The sequence below is a fragment of the Vulpes lagopus genome, chromosome X (assembly GCF_018345385.1).
Source record: "Vulpes lagopus strain Blue_001 chromosome X, ASM1834538v1, whole genome shotgun sequence".
NCBI lineage: Eukaryota > Metazoa > Chordata > Mammalia > Carnivora > Canidae > Vulpes > Vulpes lagopus.
Genome location: NC_054848.1, coordinates 24,311,038 through 24,328,722, shown reverse-complemented (window position 1 = coordinate 24,328,722; position 17,685 = coordinate 24,311,038). Strand labels below are relative to the sequence as shown.

The following is a 17,685-nucleotide window of genomic DNA, read 5'->3' as shown; positions in this document are numbered from 1 at the left end:
ATGAAATTGGGAAAAAGAGAACAACCTAGGCAGGGATCTGTTGGATATAATAGGAATTTCAGAGCAACAGGAAGTTACTGAATGGTTTTAAATCAGAGAGCAATGGGATCACATTTGTATTTTTAAAGCAATGGACTCAACAGGACAAGAGTGGACACAGCTGCAAATGTTCAGGTGATGGTGGTTTAAAGTAAGTTGTTGATGGTGGAGTCAGAGAAAAGTAGATCATGGCAAATGCACTTGTGATGACCACAGGTTGATGTATGAAAATGCTGAGCCACTATATTGTGCTGAAACTAATAAAACATTGTATGCTAGCTAACTGGAATTAAAATAAAAACTTTAAAAAAGAAACAGAGAAAAGTAGAAATTTGAAGTACATTTAAGAGCCTCTGGGTTTGTCAAGCCATAAGATTACTTTATGACGGTAAGTTGGGAGAATTAAAGTCAATGATAAATTACATGATAGCCTATGAAAATGGAAAGAAATACGTTGTCTAAAAGATTGACTCACTCACTCTGTTATGCCAGGAATGAAGGCATTAAGAGAACTATGTGCACTAGCCTTGCATTATGTGTCATTATCCTGTAAAATGCCATAGACTATGAGCATTAACAGAAGTTACATTCTACATATCAATGACTGCCCTCCAGCACAAAAACACCTGAGAGCATAAATGATAAACTGATTTTCAGAATTTGTATTTAGATCAATGAACTCTGGTGCTGAACCAAGCAATAAAATCCCCATGCAGATTCAATTATTTATATATAGATAGATAATATAGATAATGAATAGTCATAAAATTTTAAACTGAAGTACCACATGAGTAAATATTACTCTTATTGATGAAGCTTAGAAAAATGAATCTTGAAACTTAGCAAATCTTTGGAACATCAATAAACTGGGAGGGTATTGAAAGATTTCAGTACAAATTTAAGATACATGGTGCCACATAGGAAGTGCTTTTTCAAAATATCTTTTGCTTTTATCATAGATATAATGAATGTTCACAATAAATCAGGCTTCAACATTAAACACAGCTTTTCTGTTGGCCACAGGTATACTATAAAATCCTTTAATGATGTAATACAACATAAGAGAAAATCACTGTGCTGGGGATTTGGGGGATTTTCATTTTTACTCTATTTTTGTCAATAACTAGCTATGGTGTCCCATTGCAAATGACTTAATATAAGCTTTTTATTTCACCATCCCTACACCGCAAAAAGGATTCAACTAGGTGCTGGTCTCTAAGGCTCTGCTCATATCTATGATTCTTCAAAATGTAACATTTAAAAGATAAGTGAAAATTAATTTAAAACAATGTGCTAGAATCCTGGAAAGTTTGGAAACAACAAAGCAGCATGAATAATAACCTGATACAGAATCCAATCTGAATATAAGGTACTTTTCAGCAAAAGCTTTGGGTTAGTTCTTACTTCAAAAATTGATATCCTGATGACCTACCCACAGTTACAATTACCAGTCAGAGGCTGTGTATGCACAGTGCAGAAAGAAATGATGGCAGCCCTTTGTCCAACAATGTTTATGTTCACTGATAATTCTCACATTACACTACTGAGGATAGTAACAAAATGCCCATTAAACAATGGAGTGTTTTTCCTAAAACACATAGACAACAATAATGGAGTCCAATGAAACCATTTTAAAAAATAAGAATGAGAGTCATTGAAAATTGGTAGGAAAGTATGTGAGAAAAAAATGGTAAACTGATTTGATATAAAGAAATGTAACATTTAAACTATAATGCAAAGCACATTAATTATTGGCCTATAATAAATAAAATTTAGATTTAGCCTTTTTGATTTCAAAGTCACTATATAACATGCGAGCTACTTATAGTATTTGGACACGGATGAGTGAAATACTGATTGCAAACTTGGGGGTGATTAACACTGGTACTTATCTAGCAATACAGAAAACAGAATCTGGAAAATGGCCAGGGTGAGGGCTAAGTCAACACTCATTCTTTCACACATTTATTCATTTCAAAGGGAATTTTCTCTATGCTCACATCTGTTTTAGGTTCTGGGATAATTCACTCATTCATTCAAAAGTCAGTTGATTCGGCATCTGTGTTGGGATCTCGGGGTACAAAATGAGTAAGCCACAGTCTGGTCTCTCAGGGAACTTACTGTGCAGAAGGAGAAGCCAGACAGACATGCTAGCCAAGTGAATGTAATGGTGTCTATGATTGATAGTATGTGCAGCATAATGTCAGGTCACAAGCAAGTGGCCAAACAACAGAAAACAGCTAGGAGAATTCAGAATCTAAAGGAAAATCCATTTCCCTCTGACACCTCCAACCTCTTAATGCTTCAAAACTTTAAAAGATTTTTTATGCAAACATTAATGTTATTCACCTAGGGGCAGATAACAGGAAACATTTGCCCAATATGGATAAAGCCCTATTTACAATCACTGAGATTTACTATATCTGTTTGGCCATATACTGCCAGGATATGCATTTCATTCTGGAAATAATAATTGGAGAAGAAAATAAACACATTCAAAGCCAGTTGTCCATTTAAAGCATGTTGATTGCATTTTGTGATATATTCTACCAGAAATTTTCCTATGAATACAAATAATTTATGCATATATATTCAAATTTATGAAAACTCAAATTTCCAAATTACTAGATGAACAGAAAAGGTCAGATGTCTCATTAGTTTCTCTAGCCCTGTATTTAATTTGTTTTCTATATTATACCTGTGTTAGTTTGTTATTTCTCTTCTCAGGTTGATTCTGGCTCAACTATATCCTTCAATGTTATCTTCTCCTTCCTATTTCCACTGCCAGTGTCCCAGATCAGAGACCTTATTACCTCTCGTCTGTACTACTGTACTACTAATTGTCTCCAGACTTCTCTCTCTCTCTGCTCCTATGCAGTCTGTAAATTATTGCTAAATGAATTTGCCTAGAGTACAACTTGATCACCTTGCCCTCAGTTAGAACATCCTTAGAGGTTGCCTACTGCCTAACATCTTAAGTACAAACACCTCCTTTAGATGTGAAAGTTCTCTAAAGCCTAGCTATTCCACATGTTGTCTGCATACCAGCAATACCAGTGTCACCTGGAGTTTGTCAGAAATGCAGACTCCCGGGCCCCAGCTCAGATCTCTAACTGATTCGCAGGCCTTGTACCTTTTGAGAAGTGCTGCTCTGAAGCAATGCCAAGCTGCCTTCCAGTCTTGGTTGCCTATCTTCTTTCTTTGGCCCCAATGTACAACTAAATTAATCCTGAAAACACCTTTCTAACTTTGAACGACAACTGCCAACTTCAAATAGCATGAAGCACAGCATTCTGCTCTGGTGAACTTGTCTTATTAGCATCTTGTTACCTCTTTGAAGGTAGACATTGATTATTCATCTTTGTTTCCCTCGGTGTGATATTAAACACAATGAGTTCCCACTCCCCAGGTGATATCCAAGATTTGATCAACTGGGCCATGACAAGAAAATTCACAACTTCCTTTTCTATTTATTTTTATCCTATTCTTTTAATTCTTTGTTATTTTATTTAGGTTTTTAGTATTATATATTAGTATAGTCATGTATATGAATATATTGTTAAGGGACGCCTGCGTGGCTTAGTGGTTAAGTGCCTGCCTTCAGCCCAGGGCATGATCCTGGGATCCAGGATTGAGTCCCACATCGGGCTTCCTGCATGGAGTCTGCTCCTCTCTCTGCCTGTGTCTCTGCCTCTCTGTGTTTCTCATGAATAAATAAATAAAATCTTAAAAAATATATCTTGTTAAAAGACAAATATACATTTACTGGGGTACCCGTTCAAAGATGTTTTAACTGATGTAACTGCATGAACAAAAATGTTTAGACACCACTGCATGACACACCAAAATACATGCTTTTCTGCAGGAATTAAACAGGTATTTGTGAATGGAACTGAATCTTTACAGTTGTCTCAACCACAGCATGAATAGGACTATTTAAGGCAGATGAGTTTTTTTTTTAATTTCTTTAGTCAGACACAGATTTTCAAGTGTAGAAGAAAGTTGCAGCCAAGTATTAAAGAAAAATTAGCATTTTCACTTACTTATTAAATAAAAAGTAAACCCAGAGCTGTTTGTAAAAGTTCAACTGGGTAAGCCATTTTACCCCAGCAAAAGAGATTTTCCATTCAAAATTTATTAGCTTTGGGAATATTATAATTTAAGGCCATTTCCTGGCTTATGATTCCTGTTTTGAACAAAGCCTTTCTATAATTAAGGATGCCCTTGGAATACAGGTTCGCTTTCTTACTGTAGATTAGAGTTCTCCATACAGGCCCTTCTCTCCTGCATCATGCCTAGCTTACTGCTCTCCACTGCTACCCTAAACACCTTCACTGAGCTGATCAAGTTTTTCTTGAAGTGGCTGTCCCTGCCCTCTCTCCTCCCTGGCTAGGTCACCCTGCCGTATTCTCATACACTTTCATTTGCCCTATCAAAATGTATAACGCTTCTTTGTAGATTCCTAGCTAACGTTTAAATTTTCTCATGGACTAGCAGCTCTCTGAGGGCAGGGGTTGTGTCTAGCTTATAAAATGCTCCTTTCAGTCCTTGGCATAGTGGTTGGCACACAGGAGGTACGCCATAAACATTTGCTGAGTAAATGAACCAGTAAATATGTTCATTACAAGAGTCACAGTGAAAATTTGGCCTCCTAACTTAGCCTTAAGATTTGTTATCTGTAAAATGAGATAATACTGACTTCACAGGATTCTTTGATAATCATATGACATTAGTACGTGAGTCATAGCTCAGTGCTCGGGAATAGTACACATTAAGAAAATGGTAGCTATTATTACTAGTATGATCATCAATACATTATTCCTATCACTTTGGTAAAATTAAGAAATCCATTCAAAATGCCTTAAAGAAGATACTTGAACGGAATGCTAGATAGGTAAAACATGAAAACCATCTATCAACATTAAATCAGAACAAAACTACCATTATCTAATGAAAAAAATTTACAGTATTAATAAAAGTGAGATGCAGTGTCCACATCATAGCAGATACTTTCAGCTCTAACTCACTATAAAAATGACAGTAGTTTTGATATGAACACATCCAACAAAGCTAAAATAGAAAAATGACTCCATCCAAAAACCGAAACAGAAAATATACTCTGCACAGTTCACCAGGTTAATAAGTGATCTTTCAGAAAGTGTAATATTCTACAAGGACATTCAGTCCCAAGAGCAATACTGTGATAATTTCCTTGAGAAAGACTTATTTAAAGAGAAAAGAATGTTGATGTACTTAAAAATGGAATCTGGAAATCTGTCCTAGGGTAGATTTATAGAAAGCCTCTCTGATGAGCTATGCCATGTAAATCTTATAAGCATGCTTGGCTTCCCCGTTGATGTACTATCCATTATAAAATGGCAGTTTTATTTCAAAAATGTACGTCACTTTAGAAGTTTGCAGACATTTCTGGACTGTCTGACCTTTGGCATATTAAATTATGATCACATTGACCTTTGATCCAGTAAATAATGCATCTTTTATATAATGTGCTTAGTCACTATCTACCCAAAAATTATGTACACTGTGCCACAAGCTGTAGAATGAATAGTAGTAGAGTTAAAGAAGAATTTTAATGTGAATTGAATGAAGACACCCCAATATCAATATATCCAGTGAAAAATGGCAATGTTCACATCACTGAAACAATATTATATAACTGCTTTGACCAACATCAGTTATAATTTTAGTGGTTAAGTAACTAAAACAGATAGACTTTTATTGCCAGCTTCCCTGTAACAGGCACTCTGGAAGCATTTTAATATGTATTATTTAATTAAAATCCTGAGGATAAATCTGTGAAGGAGACATTTTTATTCTCTTGTTAGAAATGAGAAAATACTATGATAGAAGAAGTGACTTAACCGAGACCCCAAAGATGACAGAGGAAGGTTCTTATTCTCTGGGATGGGCATCTTTGAGTTGAAAGAGCAACAGAAAAACACAGATTTTTAAAAGATGTGTGCTCAGTGCAATGAGGCTCCTTAAAGCATCATTTAGAGGATTTTTCCCCCATAAAGACTGATGCCACAGACTGCAATACTCTTAAACATTACTACTAAATTAAAAGTACATATTTTCTAAATGAGGCTCAATGCCAACTAAGTGATAAATGAGGTATCCCTAATGCAGCTGGCATTCAGAATCATTTTCCAGCGATTGAGAACTGACTCTGGGACACAAGGTATCCTTTCCTCCATTTAATTTTTTTTTTAAATTTTTTTTCCTTTCCTCTATTTTACCCTAATAGAGAAAGTGTAAGAGTTTGTAAAGGATATACCCTTGAGACATTTAGGGTGGGAGTAGAGCAGGGACAGAAATGTTCTTTTTAAAAAGTGTAGCACATTAATGAATCAAGGGAAGAATCCTTCAGGGTCATGCTAAATAACCCAAAGATTAAGGGTGAAAGAAATTTAAGTCAAGGGCACAAATGTTCTACTTTAAGTACTTTATTTATTCTCTCTCTTCTATCACATGGGACTTTGGTCATTATAATATCACATATTGTTAATTCAGAAAATAACTGAACAGATTACCCTTTTGACTTTCTCTTAACTCTTCATATTAACCTACCAGGGGAACTACCTTTTTGTTTAAAAATGCAATTTAATATATTAAAATAGTAACAATGGTAGCTAACCTTTAATAAGCATTTACTACACCAATCACTCTGCTAAACTCTTCATGTGTATTATGTCATTTAATCCTGACTCAATCCTGGGAGGTAGGTAATATTAGTGAACTCATTTCTTAGAAAATAAATCTGAAGCTTAGTGGAATAAACTAATCTGCCCAAAATCATGCAGCTCATAAATGGACTATTTAGAATTCAGATCCCTTTCACCTACGTTATAAAAAAAAATGCATCCAAATAATAATTCAGTAACAAAGCTGTACCATTTTATTTTCTGTATTAACACTTACTAACATTCTCTATGTCAACATATTGTTCTCCATATTAACATGTTACTCCCTATATTAACACAAGCAGAGTGGCTGTTCTTGGTTTGATTCATTACAAGTCCTAGTTACACTCACAACTGATCTGCAGAAATGGTGTTGGCACACAGATACAAACATAATTATGTGTATAAACTATTTTTTTTTTGCTTTCTTACAATCGGGTAGCTTTGTCAGAATATTTCATGGTACTTCCATGAATTATAAAAATAAAGACTGGAAACAGGAGATAGAGCAGGTGTTTTCCTTGCTGCCAGTAGCTTCTTCCACATGAACTGTCCTCTTCTTCCTCTAATAAATTTGGTTTGCTTGAAGTTTATGTCACCAGAACCCATCATCTATGTTCCCTCAGCTATAGTCAGAAGCAGACCTCCTTGTCATTTAGTGAGAGTTCTAGAGCTTGAGTCACTGCTCCATTCACCCATCCACATTTTGGTTATTTCAACACATCCCAAGGTGGTCTGATTTACACCCTGGCCTCCCAGGTCTTTTATCTCCTGAACTCCAAGGACGTTTACCTCTACCCTATCTCAGCCATCAGCTTTTGAGATCATACCTAAATTTTATCATCCTTAATAATAAAACAAATAAAAAATCTACTTTTCAACAACCCCACTCTAATTGGGGGGGTGGGGGGTAAAGAGTTACTGAAACTCTTTGATGTGTTGCACTTGAATTTGATACATGATAAACTTTCTAGCTCTAATCATCTGGAAAAATAGGTAGGTGGTACAACAATTATGTTATAATGCCACATGATCATGGTAAAAATGAGTCCTGACTAGTAAATCTCATGTAGACTAGAAGGAACTATAAATGACCTATAAACGCCTGATCTGGACGTCATATCTTTGGACTTCCCTTAGTGTGAGGACTTGCAACTGGGCATGTTCTCAGATGCCACAACTACAGATTTGATACAAGAGGTAATAGCTACTGGAGAATTATGCTTTTAAGGCTGGGTGATTCACATATATGCCCAATATGACTTGTTCCACATGGTATGAGGAGTAGGGGGAAGAGGTAATTAAAATTATGTGATGGCTCTGAAGACTGTTACATAGGCAGCTATAGAACAACTCTCAAGGGAGAAGAAAAATTGATGCCATTTCCTGTTTGACATTTTTCTAAGAGAATATAATGGTAACTGTGGCCCATAGGGAAGACTTCTAAGTCTTTGGTTTTAAGAACATACCTCAACAGTTGTCTCTATCATGATTTTCTCTTTGCCATCTCCTTCATTGTCATTTCTTGATTGCAAAATATGCTTTAACTCAACACTGCTAGACCCATGGAAAATTTACAGTGTAGCACACTAAAAAGCAATTAGACTCATCTTTGGAGTCAAACAGAGCAAGGTTTGAGTTTTGCCTAGCTGAGAGCCCTTGGGCTCACATGCTTATCTTCTCTTAGCTCTGATTCCTCACTATACAATTGCACTAGTAAAACATTCTTGCAACATTGTTGAGGGGAACAGATGCATTAAATAAAATAAATCATAACAAATTATAAATATATATTATAATATAAATAACTAGATGTATATATTAAGTTATTAATATCTAATTAATAATGTGTACATGCTCATCACAGTATGTTAATTAATGTTAGAAAAAAAGCAAAAGTAATGACTCATAGAGGCTAGAAATATAATACATGTTCTAAAGCAGTAACCACTAATTTCATGTTAAAGTGAAGATGGAATATAACAAAATCCTTGTTTGCAAGAAACTTCCAATCCACTTTTTTTAAAGCATGCATATTTGTTTTCAAGGTGCTATATCATATTGAGAGAAAAGACTCATAAAATGAATCACTATGCTAAATTGCAGTAAAACAAAATCTCTGAAATTTTTTACAACTTGAAAATCAGCAAAAGTCAAGTTATCCACTTTGAGTATTTTGGGTGGACATATTATTATATGATGGATTTTTTAACAGAAGCAGTTAATGAAGACAATGAGTGCATCTGAGGGTTCCTACTAATTTGGCCTTTTTGCCAGTCCTGGAAAAATGGGCCTATTTCAAGACAGCAATGGAGCTTTCACTATAGAGTGTTCAAGTCCAAAAAAAATTGATGCCTCATTTGGTTAACTTCAACTTAACAAAAATTCTGAACTTTTTGTTGATTAAGAGTGGATTTTATTTTACATGCATATTTTTATAGCACACCTCATCTCAGAAAGTATTTAAGATTGTTATAAAAGGGGACAGAATTTATGAAATGAGGAAACTTCTTTTAGCACCAAGTGGGTGAACAACAGATTGATTTCACTGAAGATACTACATAAATGTCAGGGTCACTAGAATAAAAACTTGTCTTCTCAAAGTGACTGTTTCAAAGAATAAAGGACTAACATTACTGTTTAAGTTCTAATCTTTTTGGTTTAAGGACTTAGCTTAATTATTTTACAACCACACTTTACCAGAGAGCAACTGGTAATATACAATCTTCATAATGTTAGAGGCAGGAAGAACAGAACAAACTATTATTACCCTTTGGAGGATTAATTTTCCAGATAAGCTAGTAACAATTTTAATTCTAACAAATTAAAAAAAAAATTCTAACAAATTAAAAAAAAGAACAACAGAATTAAGAAGTCATCAACTAGCCATTCTTGATTAAGAGAATAGGAATGTCCAAATCATGAAAAATGACTGGGAAATGAAGACCTAGGTGGGCACGATAGGAAGCACATGTATGTAAGGCCTTGTTGAAAGAGGGAGTGTAAATAGAGATCACAGAAAAACTAATCTCTAAAAGATGTACATTATAAGCATGCAAGATCTAACACATGTTATTTCTGACAAACAGCAACCATTTCTCAAGAAAAGTAAAGAGCTTATGGGAGATGGTTTTCAAGTTTTCTCTCTAGTTGTTCTGTAAACTACATTTTCTTCTTGTGTTAGATTACATGTTTAACCTAGGATTCAATTTTTGGATTATTGTGTAATAAGGTCTCAGTCTAATGATGAGTGACATATCTTCCTAATGTCCTTGAAATGTTATTGGAATCACTTAAAACTGTAATAACCACACTCTGTGACAGATTTTTTTGTGACATATTTCTATTAGCTAAATGGCTTAATTTGCTCAATGTGTTCAGTATAAGTCATTTTTTTCTTTTTTTAAGATTTTATTTATTTATTCAAGAGAGATACACAGAGAGAGTCAGAGACATAGGCAGAAAGAGAAGCAAGCTTCATGCAGGGAGCCTCATGTGGGTCTTGATCCCAGGACTCCAGGATCATGCCCTGGGCCAAAGGCAGGCACAAACGCTGAGCCACCCAGGTATTCCTAAGTCATTTTCTTTTTTTTTTTCTTTTAAAAAAATTTTAAAGTAATTTCTAGACCGAACATGAGGCTTGAACTCATGACCCTGATATCAAGAAGAGTCACATGCTCTTCGGTCTGAACCAGCCAAGTGCCCCTAAGTAATTTTTTAAAGATCAGCTATGAAATAAAAATAAAAATAAATGATAATAAATAAAATCAGCTATGAAACGAAACTAATGACAAGTTTATTTTGGAAACACTAAAAGTATGCTCAGGTAACAAAACTATTATGTGTACGCACAAAATTTCTAATTTTCTAAATTAACTTTTCTTTTTCAAAATGAAATATCCATATTGTTTTATGATATAGGAGACTCCATTTGCTGAAACCACAACACAATCTCTAGCATCAAGGGCTTTGGATTATATCTTAAATATCTTACCAGATAAATTCAAATGGGTATGATTATTGTATTGAGTCGCGGGGGGGGGGGGGGGAATGAGACATCCCAAATGTGATAAGCAGAATAATGGCCTCCCAGAGATGTCCATGTCCCAATCTCCTGAACCTATGAATATGTTACTTTGCATAGCAAAGGGAAATTAAGGTAGCAGATGCAATTGAGGGTTGTTAATCAGCCAACCTTATAATGTAGAGATAAGTCTAGATCATGCAAGTATATCATACAATGTAATTATGAAAGCTTTAAACTTACAACATAATGTAAAAAATATTTAACCAGGTCATTGCTTTCTTTGAAGATAGAAGAATGCCAAAAGCCAAGGAATACAGGCAGCCTATAGAAGCCGGAAAAGGTGGGAAAACAGATTTTCCTCTTGAGTCTCCAGAAAGGAATGATGACATTTTGATTTTGGCCCATCATGATCCATTTTGCACATCTGATTTCCAGAACTATAAGATAATAAATCTGTGGTATTTAAGTCAATAAGTTTGTGGTAATTGATTGCAAAAGCAATAGGAAACAAAGACCAAAGATAATTTTTACTTTAAGAAGTATCAATTATTGAATCCTCAAGCTTTAAATGTATTTGGGAGTACTAATACTGTAACTCATTAAACCGATTGCTATTATTCACTGGATACAAGGCATTGATTTCTAGAAACAAATGTAGTTACTATGTAGTAATTTTAGAAAGCTACATTTTTAGAATTTTTCTGTTTTCTTTGAACAATGACAAGTTCACAAGTTGGTACGCATTGAGACAATGAGTCTACCAACATTTATTAAGCTTCTATTGTATTACTGTGCCAGTGGATGATATGAAGCTATGATATAAAGTGAGATAAAATATAATCACAAATACCTACAACATGTATCTTAAAACAGTGGATAACATCTGATTCTATGCATTTGGAAGCAAAGGGGAAAACAATATTCAAGAAAGTATAGGGACGCCTGGGTGGCTTGGCGGTTGAGCGCCTGTCTTTGGCTCAGGGCGTGATTTTGGAGTCCCAGGATCGAGTCCCGCATTGGGCTCCTTGCGTGGAACCTGCTTCTCTCTCTGCCTATGTCTCTGCCTCTCTCTCTGTGTGTCCCTCATGAATAAATAAATAAATATTTTTTTAAAAAAAGAAGAAAGTATAAGAAAAGATATGAAAGTTGGAAAGCACACACAGTGAGCTGTGAGCAACCTAAAGCATCTTCCTCCAGCAGAAATATACATTAAGATTACTTTGTAAACAATATATAGGCTGGCTGAGAAGACATGTTCAATGTGCCGGACACATTCTCACGGCCAATATTTTTTCTGTGCACTCTGGCTGGACTTCTGTGAGACTTAGCTTTTGTGCCCAATGGCCCTCCCTAGCTGCCTGAGTAGCTCAATCTAATTGCACTATAAGCACAGAGCTGAAGACTGAGAGTCCCCAGGGAATAGTCAGTGACTTATGGGAGCTGGTGTATGAATGATGCTCCAGGGACCACCAGACAAAACAACTCTGAGGCAGATGCTCTACCGTGGTTCCTATGGTTCTCCACTTAGGAACTCCAGCCATACACAGTGGTGACTCTCTTGATAACATGCCCCATCATCGGCTGACTTCTTTTCCTTCTCATTTCCCCATTCCCTGACCCGGGGTGACTGGGGATCATGTTTCAAATAAACTACCAGCACCTGAAGCCTCGTTTCATGGTCTGCAAATGGAGAGGTGCAAACCAGGACTGTTGGATCAGGCAGTTAAGGGATTCAAAGCACGGTTGCCAGTTTGGAGCTTTGATAACAATTACTGGAAGAATTAGCCAGGTCAAAACCACACAGAAGCAGCAGGACTAAAAACATGGTGAAAGGAAAACAGGAACTGACATCTTATTTCACATGGGGTGACAAATAAGAATGACTCAACTTCACTTTTAAACCTGACGAGCTAGGTAGAATTCTGGAGTCATTGACAGACACGGCAGAATCAGAAAGGGGGTTATTTGGTGTGATGCTGCTGAATTGGATAGTTTGGTTTCTTTTTTAGCACTGGAGCTCATGTCCTGGACATGGTAAGCATGCTAGTGTGTGGGAAGAGCCTGGCACATGGAGATAACATAGGCTCTGGAGCCAGAGTGTTCTGGAATCAAATCCTTGCTTTTCCACTCATTAGATGTGCCAGCTAGTGAGACATGTGGTGATTGGAAGTTTTAGTTTCTCAATAAATAATATCAGGATAAAAACATCTACCTGTATCTACTGAAAGCTCAATATGATCATATGACTCTAAGATGTTTATTACTACACAGAAAGGAATGCCCAGATGCTTTATTGGCTTCCAATGTTATGATTCCTCTTATTCCCATCTTGGTCTTCTTTCTGCACCACCACGTAGCTTTATTTAAACAATATGAAATTATTTTCCACACAAGGACAAGGAATGTTAGTTGTTGTTTTGTTATTATTACTTGATCGATCCTGTCTGCCTAGTACTGTTTTTAAGCTCAAGCAGGGCAATGAATAAGAAAGCTCCTAGTAAATTATATAATGCCATATCTAAATATTCATTTTTCCAGAATGAAAAATTCTTATAATATCATCATACCTATTTTTTCAGTACCATATTCCCAACAGTTTGCATAATGCATGGCACAGAGGAGTGCCACAGTTTATTGAAGTGTACTCTTTTCTTCTTTATCACAAGCGCCATACAAATTAACTATTTTCAAATATTGATTTTGATTCTTTCAACCTTCCTAAATAGTATGCAGGGAAGTCTTATTTCTACAGGAAAGAAATAGAAGGTTAGAGATATTTAAAGAATACAGAATAGGTCACATATCTAGTTGGTGGTAGCACTGAGACTTCTTAAAGAGCAATTCTGACTCCAAATCCAGCATTCATTCTACCACAATCTACTTTCCTTTCCACTTGTGATGCCAAGCTCTGTGCTTTTGCCTCTAAAAGTGTACAAAATATATCATAATCTATGATTCCCCAGGTTGTAGGATAATTTCAACTCCACACTTCCATCTTCTGGACAATCCTGCAACTGATATTGCAATAGTAACATGCTATGTTTCTAGATGTTTTCAATGTTTGTATAACCTAGGTTTAGACCTGTCTTTGCCATCAATAAAGTGTGTGCACTTAACAAGTTACTTAACCTGTCTGGGTTATTGCTTGCAAAAGAAAAGTTGGGTAGGCTCTTTAGTTGCTCAGTTCCCTTTCAAATCTGAATTTTTCTTATCAGTCACATCTATTTCCTTATTTCATAGGATTCCTGGTCTACAATAAGTCCCAGGAGCACTTAGATGATTTAATTAAAGAGAGAGCAGGTCTTTCTTATTTTCATGATCTATTACATTTTTTTGGAAAATATATCAAATGCCAAATAGGATAGGTCATGGGACAACTAATGCCACCCCCCTAATATCAACTGTTACAAATCACTGGTTCTCATGCTTCAAGAGAGAACTTTGAGAGGGGATCCTAATTATTGAAAGGACTCTGAAAATCCATACTACATAAACATGCATTAGTATTTTTAAAACATACATAGATGATGCAGTAATAAAACATAAGAGATTTTTGTCATTATGCATTTCCTACTTTATGGCTATTAGCAAGCATAATTATCTCGTAGAGAGTCTACAAAATATTTTGATGATATATATCAGCCATCATAGTTTGGTATCTTTTGGTCAAAATAAATCCTTTGTTCTGTTCTTAAGTTAAGGCAGTGATAAATTAAAGAGACAAATGATTATCAAGCATGGCAGGATTTTGGAATGCTGGTAGTGATAGGACTGTGACAGCTGTAGGCAGCCAAAATTAAAGGAGTATACCAAAATGAATCTGGAATAATGGAGGCACATTGAACTACACTACAGCCTGTTCTTTACATAAGCAAGTTAGATCTATATCTATCAGAATAAATATAACCACTCAAAAGGCTTCAGAATATATTCACTTGAAATAAACTACATCCCAGTTATCACTGAACACTTGCCACTTCGGGTTATTACAAGAGGTTGATAACTCCAAATATTTCAGCTGACTCAGACTGACAAAAGGGAATATGATTGTTTAAAAATGTTTTTTGTTGCAAGTGAACAAGGGAACCTGCAAAGAAAGTAACAGTGTTTACATAGATGCTACAGAAAACATTCTTCAAAAACAAAGAACCATCTAGGAGTCTTTGAGGGAACAGTTACATGAGAAATTCAATTTTTTTAAGATTTTTTATTTATTCATGAGAGACATAGAGAGAGAGGCAGAGACACAGGCAGAGGAAGAAGCAGGCTCCATGCAGGGAGCCCGATGTGGGACTCGATCCTGGGTCTCCAGGATCACACCCTGAGCCGAAGGCAGATGCTCAACCAGTGAGCCACCAGGGCGTCCCAAGAAATTCAATTTTTAAACCATTTAGATATTGAGTAAAACATCTTTAATGACTGATGTTTGTTTTAATTCCAAATAAGTGACTTGAATAATTGTATCTTTGCCCAGGAGATTTTGTCTTCACCTTGGCAACAGAGGTGGCAACAGTGAGCTCATCTGAGAATATGCCACGCTTTGGTGACTGTTTATCATTGAAATATCCTCTTATTCTCATGAGAATAGAGAATATGATCAGTGATTCATAAACTCATAATTCTTCTCCTACTAAACCTGAACAGCCACCAAACAAAATAATTTGAAAATCTGGACGGTCCTTATATCTTCTAGAAATTTTATGTATTATTATATAGAGAATATATATATAGAAATATAGAGAATTATATATATCATAAAACATAATGCACTGAGGGGGGCACTTGATGGGATGAGCACTGGGTATTATGCTATATGTTGGCAAATTGAACTCCAATAAAAATAAATAAATAAATAAATAAATAAATAAATAAATAAATAAAATAAAACATAATGCATATATGTGTACAGATGCATATATGTGTGCTTATATATACTTTATAAACAAATTTATGATATATACCTATATCATAAACACAGATACACATACACGTATGTAAATGTACATATGCATGTGTATGCACGTGTGTGTATGTATATACTCCTTATGAGACAAACTCTCAAATGGAGGAGCAACTGAATAACTGAATAGCATTTTAAAAACATTTTATAAATTTCTACTATCTGGTAATGCACAAAAGGTACCTTACATTTGTCATCTGACTTAAATCTTCACTGAATATAAAAATTGTACTGCACTGTCCCTGGAAAGTTCTGCTCCACTGGCAGTGATCACATACTTTGAGTTCTGTCCTTGCTAAAGTATATATCATTATTATTTAATACTTTTTTTCTATGGTGGTAAGATTAATAAAAACACTAATTGGCCTCTGTGAAAAAAATATTCTCTGAATGTGGTAGAGTAACATGAAAGGCTTTTAAAATGTGCCTATGATGTACAGTCATATGATTGTGAAATAATACAACAGCTTATGATTGATGAAGCCACAGAGCCTAAAGAACTTTTTGCAGAATGTAGAAGAGAATAAAGTGTGGCAAGAAAGCATAACAATGATGAATATGTCAGCATTTTTCCCCTCTGTGGTAGACAGGGTATAACCATTTCTCTTATAAATGGGAATTTCATCATCGTTTTGGTCACTGTGGTAATATCACACCAGTCTTGGCAACAAAACAGATATAGACTTACATATCTCAACCTCAATCCTCCAGAAAAAAGTGATTGAGAATCCTAAATCAAAGGCTTCTTTTTTAAGTAAGACAAATTTTAACTGAGTGTGCTATTGTTGTTTGTGAATATTTTGCATCCCCCTCTCTATCTATAAATATTTGATTCAGAATAATCCCGAGGCACAAATAAAACATAAATCTCTACCTTAAAATGCCTAAGAGATTTCAAATGCTGGTGTTGAGATGGGAATGTGACCATAACCTATAACAGCCAATTTTGTTATTTCACAGAATCCATGGGTTGTGGACTGATCAGAAGAAATGAAAGAGACAGAACAATCGCTGCCAACGTATTTCCATTCTGTATCTTCCACTCAGCAGAGCCAGCTTATGTGAAGGAATTGCCAGAACTTCAGCTTGAAGAAGCATAATGAAGAATTGTGCCAAACGTCCTCAGAACAGCTGTTTATCAGGGATTATGACCCACCTTATAGAAAACCATTTGATTTGGAAGTAGAAACAAGGTGAATTTAGAACTAAAATCTAAGGCAGAACTGAAGATCATAGCCTTGATTTGTATCTTTGTAGTGTTGGGTCACATCTGTAAAACAAGTTAAGCAACTACTTCTAGTTGGTTATTTGCTCTACAGCTTCTACAGCATAGTGATGGCAAAATAAAAGTAAGATTAGAGGCTATGAGGTATTTCTCTGTTTAGAGTAGAGACCATAAACCCCAATTTTACCTTTCCGTTTAGAACACTGGACTATAAAATACATGTTTTTATGTCTGTTCACCACACACCTAAGAGATCCTAAAATGCACTGCATTCTTAGGTCCTAGGCCAAGCACATCAAAGGTGTTCAAAATATTTTATTCAATATATATATCAATAAAAGCAGAGCTGACTATAGATGATATTTCCTATTAATTCATTCAGCAAATACTTATAATACGGCATTCGGTGTAGAATCATTAAAAAACAAAAAATTCTTGCCTCGGTAGAGTTTACATTCTAACCATATAAGTGTGTAAAAGGCAAAAAACAAAATGAGCAAAAACTATACGGAGTGTAATGGTGATAATTGCCAAAGAGAAAATGAGGGAAGGGGCATATGGATTAGAAGGAAGCTTCAAATTTCAGATAGAGTGGTCTGGAAATGCCTAACTTATAGAGTGATTTGAGTCAAGACCTGAGGAGGTAAAGAAGTGAAACAGAAAGATATCTGGAAGAGTACTTCAGTCAGAGGGAACAGCAAATGCCAAGTCTCAGAGGGAGTAATGTTCC

General features: G+C 35.4%; 1 protein-coding gene across 1 annotated transcript in view; it reads right to left on the bottom strand.

Moving 5' to 3' along the window:
* IL1RAPL1 (interleukin 1 receptor accessory protein like 1) overlaps positions 1–17,685 on the bottom strand; it is a 1,386,881-nt gene that overhangs the window by 813,087 nt on the left and 556,109 nt on the right. The window lies entirely within an intron of this gene.